The sequence below is a fragment of the Sparus aurata genome, chromosome 22 (genome assembly GCF_900880675.1).
Source record: "Sparus aurata chromosome 22, fSpaAur1.1, whole genome shotgun sequence".
NCBI classification, from domain to species: domain Eukaryota; kingdom Metazoa; phylum Chordata; class Actinopteri; order Spariformes; family Sparidae; genus Sparus; species Sparus aurata.
In genome coordinates, this window is record NC_044208.1 from 26,546,386 (window position 1) to 26,555,336 (window position 8,951).

Below are 8,951 nucleotides of genomic sequence, written 5' to 3' on the forward strand. Positions count from 1 at the left end.
AGAGCACTTCATGCTCAACCTGGGGGAAACGGCGGAATGGATGGATGCAGGATGGAGGGATAACTAACCGGTCCGAAAGTGCCATGGTAATATCCGTCAGCGTTGTGTATTTCTACATAACAAGTGTCCATCCATGAGGCAATCTCACCTCAAGAGAGTGATCTGTCTCTCCTTTCCCCTCGCTAAGAGGCTCAGGCTTTATCAGTAAGGCCATGATGAATTCTCAACAGACACCCACTCCGTATGGGCCCTGAGTGAGCATGCATTTAAATGAACCCTCTCTTCGTCTGCCTCGTACTACACAAGGATTTCTAAACTCTCTCTCTTGTCAAGCACTACATCAAACACAATAACAACAGCCGTCCTAGCCCTCCTTCCTCCCCCATCTCCCCTCCCTTTTTTCCTACCTCTTTCTTTAAGTCATTTTATTCCCTGACATTTTTCTTCTTGGTCCACATCACCAGAGACTCCTTTCATCTGCTCTTTCATGATGGACTCATCTACATTTTTTAAAGCGCCTTACGTCACATCCAAGTTTGTTGCTGCTCTCAATCAAACCACAAAGAGTCGTAAGGCATCATTCTTAACCGCCTTGTCTCTCTTTTTTCTACTCTTCCCGGTTTTGAACCAGAAGGTGAGAGGCAGCATCGTGGTGATCAGAGCATCAAAGCTGCCAGTCAGCCCCCAGGCTGGTGCATCATTCTCGGGATGAATTACAGCGCTATGAGACCCGCTTTCCTCTATGACCACTGCTGTTTAAGGAACAGCATGTCAGCCACTGGTCTAATTACCGAGAAAACACATCGGTCTTACCTGATCTGCCCCTTCCAAGGGGTCCGATGGGCATTGAGTGCAGCGGGAATGAGTCCTAAAACACGGAGATACGTTGGCTTTGTTTTTTTTTTCCCCTCCACTGAAAGTCGATGGGTTTTTTGAAGGGGTTTTTAGTCTGTGGTTTGCACAATAAAACATTTTCACATATTGCACCACAGCATAGAATACATGAGTAAATATAAATACCTCATGTTCGAATTAAAGAGTTTACGAGTCTCGGAAAAGGTGTTGGCGATCATCTCATTTATAAATGACAATACAGAAGTTGTCGGGGACTTAAAACATCATCATGCCGAACACGTATACCACGTACATCTACTCATTAGTTCGTATTTTCAGGCGGACTAGTTGCAAACAATTCGTACTAGTGCATTAAGATGCTTAATGTTGGTGACGTTGAATTCATGGGACCAGAGTGCAGTTTGTTTGTAGCCTGACGTTAGCGTTATAGCTCTGGGGATTTCATTTACGCAATAAAAATAATCAAAGTTGTGTTTATCTTTGATTATTATCCTTCCGAGCAAAATGTGTCATACATTTGTGGTTGCCATAGAGCTTGTTTTTTGGCAAAAATGCAAACTAGAAATCCTACAGGCTTTGTGCAGAGCGAACGATGCCATGTGAATATTTGTTATTGTTGTAGCATGCAGGTCATCTCTTTCCTTTTGCTTGGTGAAATCTGCATTAACAGCTAGTTTAGCTTGACTTCCTCGGAGTCCTCGAAGTAAGAGCTGGATTATACTCCCATACGGACGCGTACACGGACAGTTATGGAAATGATGAACACATAGCAGACCTGTTCTTTCTACTATTCTGGACTACGCATGGAGGACACATCTCACACACCTGCTGACATATCTCGTATCTTGTTGTAGCGTAGCGACAACACAGCGGTTACAACACACCGGAGGGGCATAGACGTCGGCAGGGCCTACACCGACAACCCTTTTATGTGGAAATTTTGTCAGACAGACCCCAGGAGACCTTCGCACACTCGGCCCGATGCAGACGGCATCATTTCTGCTTGAAGCTGCAGGGTTCAAACACCCTCCGAAAACAGGTAGGCCTCAATCCTGAGTGTAGCTTTACCGGTGGCTAACGGACACGAGCTAGCTAAGAAGACACCATGTTAAGTTGAATAAGATGACGTAAGAGCTAATGTCTTGTTACGGGAAAGTTATGTTTATCCTCTTTTGATAGAAGTATGAACACTTTTGACCGTACTGTGCCGACTTGTTAGTGAATACACTTTTCTGTAACAGCTCACCAGCAAATGTGTCCAGCGCTGGTGTCGTTAGCCGAGCACGGAGCAGCAGAGACTTTAAGGGGAAAACTTAGTTTGAAGTGACACTGCCGCCTCAGCGAAACAGAACTCACCAGCCTTCCCCGTACGTCGAGTGTAATTAACAAGATCCTCCTGGAGAACTGGCAGCCATTACTAAAGAAACTAAAGGAAACGGTTGCGACTTCAGCTTCCCCTCTGATGTGCCCTCATTCAGCTTGTGAAAGTGGGCATAGGTAGCTCCAACCTCCAGCCACTGCAAAACAATAACTTCACACCACGTTTGGATTTTCCTCAATTAAACCAGCCGAAGTCATTGTTTCACAGGAAATTGAGGAAACTTCCACAAAACGTGCGGTAATTATTCATAATCCCGACAATTTGAGTGCAGCTACCTCATTTGGCTCGGTAATTTCGGCTTTTCTGAAATTTTCCTTGCATACATTTGCACATTAATGTGGCCTGTTGTATGCGGGGAGCGAGCGTTTTCCTGTGTGATGTCTCACACAGTGGTGCGGCCCAGTCGGGGAGGCAGGGCCAGCTGAGACACAAAGATTGGTTTTGTTCTCCTTTCGCCGCGGAGCGCTTTAACATATTCAGTGTTATTGCCTCTTGTCAGTGGTGTCGTGATGGTATACAAACACCTTTTGCGGCGTGTGTTTTCTGTGCATGAGGACCCTTATATATCCCTACGTGCCGCAAGCAAACAAAAAAATAAATAAATAAAGCTTTTTTCGTTGTTAATTGTCTCACTCATTAATTGTTACAATGCACATACCTGTGCAGTCACACCTTAGGTATTCAATCAAGACTTCTCACACTGAATATTACTGAAATGCAGGGAGAAATCCCATCATATCCCCCTACAACCTGTACATCCTTACATTTCATTTACCACCAGCTCTGCACCAATCTTCTTGACTTCTTGTCACTCCGCCGTCCCATCTTTTGCAAAAACCCGTCCACATCTTTCATGTTTGCAGCGTTTTTCCAACTAGTTGTTGTGCTGGCGGGGAGATATGGCCACCAGTGTCTGTGGCCGGCTCTGTGCTGCGACTGTCTCCCTGAGATTTGCATAAATAAGCTCCCAGTCCCAGCATGCCCACGCTGTTGTCCAGGTGCAAGGACATTTGCATATAGAGCTGTGATAGGGCTCCCCTGGGTCCCCTCGGCAACTGCTGAGCGGGTAGGGGGCCGGCAGCACCACAAATGAGTTCTGAATTGGAACCTCACCGCTGCCCTCCATTTTATGTGTGTGAAGGCACGGAGCAAGGCAGAGAGTGACCAGAGAGAAAAGGAAGAGATAAAAAGGAGAGTGAGGGAGAGATCGAGACAGGCACATGGCAGAAGGCACAAACAACAAGACAGACCGCCGGTTAGATAGGAGTAACTCGTGTGTTTGATCCGTAACTTGGTTTGTTGCTGATTATTGACACCGGGGGTGGATCAATCACTTGTTTATCTACATCGTATAATGAATCCCATAAAGACTTTCGACAGCTCCGCTGATGTATTACCGCATATTGTGTTGGACATCAACCAAAAGCAATATCAGCCGCGATTTCTTGACTTTCTCTGATGGCCCCCATCATGCTTTTCCATTAACATGGAGTCTCAGTGGCCTTTTGAATCAGCAGACTACGGGTTTGGGGAGGCAGGGAGGCGAGCCCAGTCTTGATTAGTCACATGCAGCTCCTTTGACAATACTCTCTCCATCTGAGCACCATCGAGCCGTCTCGCATTGAAGAGACGACTTCTGATGGGACGCCGGCCAGAGGAGTCTTGTGGGATCGGCAAAGGAAATCCTGCGCAGGAGCAGATGCAACACACAAGCAAATATTACACTAAAATCAATGTATTAAGCAGTCGTGGACCACACGCTTGAGAATCCTCCGTTGTAATGTTACTCAGTATGATGAGTTTGGCGCCAGAAGTACCTTTTAAAGTATTTGTAGGCGTCAAGGAGCAAAAGGTTTCACAGCAAAGTATTTCTTCTTCTTCTCGTCGTTGAACTGTCTCCGCAAACTATCGGTGCAGCGGCCACTTTGTATAATACGTCGGTATAATCCAAATGGGAATTCCTGGGCAGTGCCAGGGCATAAGCAAAGACAACCTTTCGCTGATTGCGTACACACTCTTAAAAAGGCTGTGATTGCACCTGGTCATCTCTTATGAGAGAGAGAAATATCAACACGAAATCAATGCATTGTACGACGTCGAGCGTTGAGGAGACATTCTGACCTCAATTACCACTGGATGTCTGTCTAACAAGCGAGTGGAAAACTCAAGGCCAAACAATGAGGTGTTACTCTTGTCAGAGATGCTCAGAGGTCAGCGAAAACCCTCATTAACAGTTTCTCTATTCCTGGCTGTAAACGTTTGACTTTTTTCTCTCTCTTCACTTATTTTTAAACGTTGCCGCGACGTGATGAAGACGACCCCTCTGATCTAATTGTTGCCGAGGGGGGTCAGAGTGGGTGCAATATAAATCACACATAACACAAACAAAGGCAAAGCACAGCAAATAAAGGGCCCTTTTTTTAAATATACGTCTGACGTGTGCACTCATTGGCCACTTTATAAGGCGCACCTATACAATCTGATGCAGCCGTGTCCCAGACGTTCCCCTTTTCAAGGTTTATAATGAGTTTCCGTCGTCAAATGTGCAAATTGAGTCGTATGTTTATTGCTGAGTTCATATGTAGAGGTCGTATTTTTATATTAGGCGCACTGACATATTAGGAATCTAAAAAAATAATGCAGTCTACTAACAGTGGTGATTCTTGAGTCCATCGGGGCCCCGGGGCAAAAGTTCCCTAAGGCCCCCCCTCCAACCGGCATTCATCAACATTACGTGCTAAATAATCCAACAAAAGATCTATTAAATCCAAACCTTTTTTATTTACAATGTTTTTATTCGTGGACATCGGGGACTTTTGGGGGGGGATTTCAAACATTTGCCTGTTTTGCGTCTCCTGACCGCGACACCACAACTAACTACGACCTGAATACAGATGTACCTAATAAATCGTCCCCTGCTCGCACGTTAAAGATGTAATTTGTAACATTTCTACATTAAAATGAGTCAAGCTTTTTTTTATATAGACTGTTGCGTTGCGTACATGCATTCATCCAAATAGTTCCAATAATGTTCAGACTCAGAGAAATAGGTAATTTACCCAGGTCGATTTACGCAACGTGAATAAAACTTGAATACATTACCATGAACATTTCCGTCACGTAGATGGAGTTTCGTCCGCAGTGGTGGGTGTTTAACGATACAGACAACAACTCCCATGATCCCTTGCGTCTTGCATCTTCTGTTTTTTTTTGATTGAGAGACCCCTAGTGGCAGAAGTTACGTTTAAATTTAGATAAGATAAGGAATCAGACAAGAAAACAAAGATACACAGAGCTGCATCCGTTTCTGTAACATGACTTGTGAGATTCTCTGCTTCCATCCCTGTAATGAACTGTTCAGTTCTGATTGTATCGCTCTGTTAGAGTTCGCTGACGCCTTTAAACTTGTAAGCTCATTGAGTTTTTTTTTCACGGCAGCAGTAAATTTACACAGCAAATTAAGTGAAACCGATGGCAGTAATGTGGACATTTGTTCGGTGTCGTGGATGACAATGCATGGCCGGTGTGTCGGTCAGGTCAGTGGGACACGCTGACAGAGTGGCTGGCAGCTGATTTAGATTCTGAAGCTCATATGGTGATTAAAAATGTCGTGTAGCATCGTGTTAGAGGTCAACTGGCAGACTTGGAATATAATAATCATAATTATGTTTTCATCAGTGAAAACAGGAATAGTATAGTTGTGTTTTTGTTACCTTAAGGCCCCCACACACTGCCCAGAATCAAACCAACAGCCAACTGTCTTTATCTGACCACTCCGTTGCCTCTCGGCAGAAAAGTTGCATTGCAACATACCGCCTTGACGGCTGCTAATTACACAGTAGCGTGTACGTTCTGCGTTTGTGCGAGATGCAATAAGTGTCCTTAACATCGGGTGGCGCTAGTATCGTTCCAGTAATCCAAAACATGAAAACAGGAAATGACAGAATGGAGTGCATAGAAAAACAAAGCGCACAGCGTAGAGTTCAGCGACGCACACAGAATTCAGCCCCTCCCACACATCGCGCTGACTCGCTAGCACACCGCCAATCAGAATGGTCATACAGCTAGCACACTGCCAATCAGAGTATCCGATGGCTCAGACGGCCAACAGCCAACGTTCTCAGACTTCGCATGTTGAATCGGAGCAGACGCCGTCCACGCGGTTCCAAAAGCTTCCAACGCAGCTGAGCACACCGAACAGATTCGTTCCCGAACTCGTCCGAGTCTCCCCAAACGCTTCAGATGGCCAACGTTCGGCCCGATGTGTTTCAGGCTTTAGAACGAGCTTTTTACATTTATGGGTCTTCTTCCGGTACGGTAGCCCAGAAGAGACAAAGCAAACACTGGCTCTAAAGGGGGCGTCCACTGAGACAAGGAGTATTCCATTGGTTGTAGTCTGCAACCTCACCGCTAGATGCCACTAAAACAAGTCCTTGTGCATGATTTATGAACACCCCTAAAAAACATTTAATAATTATTACATAATTATATATTATTCATCATCTTCAGCCCCATCAGGACTGCGTGGATGTGAATTGGTTTAGAGTCAGTCGACAGTAGGAGCGATGTTATCCAACGATCCCACCACGGTCATCAAGTTTTGATTAAAATATTACAAAACCCTGATTGGTGCAGAGAAATCCAAGACATCATCCAAACCGAGCGTCGTCATCTGTTAAACAATAGAAAAAGCGAGGACATAGATGTGGAAATGACTCCTGTTAAAGGGCTTAAGCTGTTGAAAATAATGTGTTAATGCCGCTAAATGCTAAAGTAGGTTTAAGGTAACAAAACACACGCCTGCCTCGTGTGTGTACCTGCACTGAATTGGTTCTTACGTCACCGCTGTGCTCCTGGTGTGTGTGTGTGTGTGTGACTGTGGAGCGTGAGATATAAACAACATGGGGACCTGCTCGTCACAACATTGCTCCACAGCGCCGCCAGTGTTCCCATCCCTCCTCCTCAGGGTACCTTTAACATGTTAATTGAGATTTGGCTCAAAGGTTAAAGCTGTATCAAATACAAAATATTATCCCCCGAAGGATTGAAACGTATGATCCCGCATTTGTTTCACCCACATGAAAAGTCCTTTGTTTACATTTGATATTTTTCCCTTTACAGGATCAGCCAGAAGGGGGGGTTTATGTGAAATGTTCAAATGTGTGTGATCAGTCCATTTACCGTGCATGATTGTTACAGTATGTTCTGCCTTGTTAAAGTGCGCCGCGCTGCCAAACGGGCTGAAAATCGCTGGTCTGAAGGACACCAAAGGCTCTGCTATTGAAGTCTCTCTGTGGCTGGCATGACCTCCACTCCAAGTCTATTCAGGGCCTTTTGTTTGGTTCTTTGTTTGGCTCCAGGCTCTAATGGCAATCAAAAGGGACATGGTGGTCGTTCTCAGTCCTCAGCACTAATGACATTGGCACCGAGGCAGACAGACAGCGTTCATCCAATCCGCCGGCCTCCCGACGCGGTCTCTTCGCCGTACGCCGAGCCTCTGCCGAGTCTCTTCGGAGAGCTCCCATTTAGCCGTTCTCTGTGATTTCCCTCTCAGGAAACAACCAAATCATTTTCTCATAGACACGCTCATTAGCTGACAGCCCGTTTCCTGCCAGTTTCAACATTTGAATATTCCCGTGTGTACCTCTGCAAACATCGGAGGTCTCATCGTTTCCAACCAAAGCCAGAGCCGACATGCCAGCAACGCACTCCAAGGAAAAAGATCTAGATGCCAAAGCAATAAGCGGGAGGTAGAGAGAGAGAAAAAAAAAAAATAATGGCTCAAATGTTATGATACTAAATGACATGATGAGAATATGTCAGAATGTAATTAGACATTTGGTTAGAAGGAGCTGAATATTAGGTTAGCTAATGAAAACGGATGTGAGGCTACCATGGAGATAGACCTGAACCTGAGCTTATTGTTAACAGAATTAAGGGAAAAAAGCCTTTAGCACAATCATGCTCCGACACACACACACACACGCGCGCGTGCGCGCACAAACACACATATGCATACCATCAGTTTCAGCGAGTTTAGTGCCTGAGACTGATTTTTATTTCCCTAATATGTTCTGCAGTAAATCTGCATTGTCTGTGGCTATTGAAATACAGAGAAAGAGAGATCAATATAATAGGTTTGGCACTTGGCCAAAATCATCCCTGACAATGTGCGAGGCAGGCATTTGAAATCATCGGTGCATATCCGCGTGTTTGGGGGATAAAAATAATTCCTCGCCTCTTTGCCAGGGAGCGAGAGGCACAATGCCCAGGTCTGAAGGGAAGGGTGCCACATGGGTCTGCAAATTGGCTCAGGCGATCAGACACGGGCATCTCATTTTGTAGAGGAGAAGAAGAAGGGAGGGGTGTGTGTGTGTGGGGGGGGGGTGTGGAAGGAGGAAGATGGGAGGTGTGTGTGTGTGTGTGTGGGTGTGGGTGTGTGCGGCGGTGGCGGTATTGGGGGGCGGGTGGTGGGTGTTTTGGGGGCTAAACAATTCCAATGATTTCCCCAACCTGGCACAGTCCAGGATGTGGATGGCTGCACTGGAGAGGAATTGCAACGGGTTTATTTGGCTCTCTGTTTGTTTCTTTATTGGGAGGAGAGAGGGAGAGAGAGAGAGAGTAGAAAGACTGAGGAGGAGGAGGGAGGAGGAGGAGGAGGAGGGAGGGAGGGTGTCTGTTTCTTGTCAGCGCAGTCAGATGATGGAGGATGTTC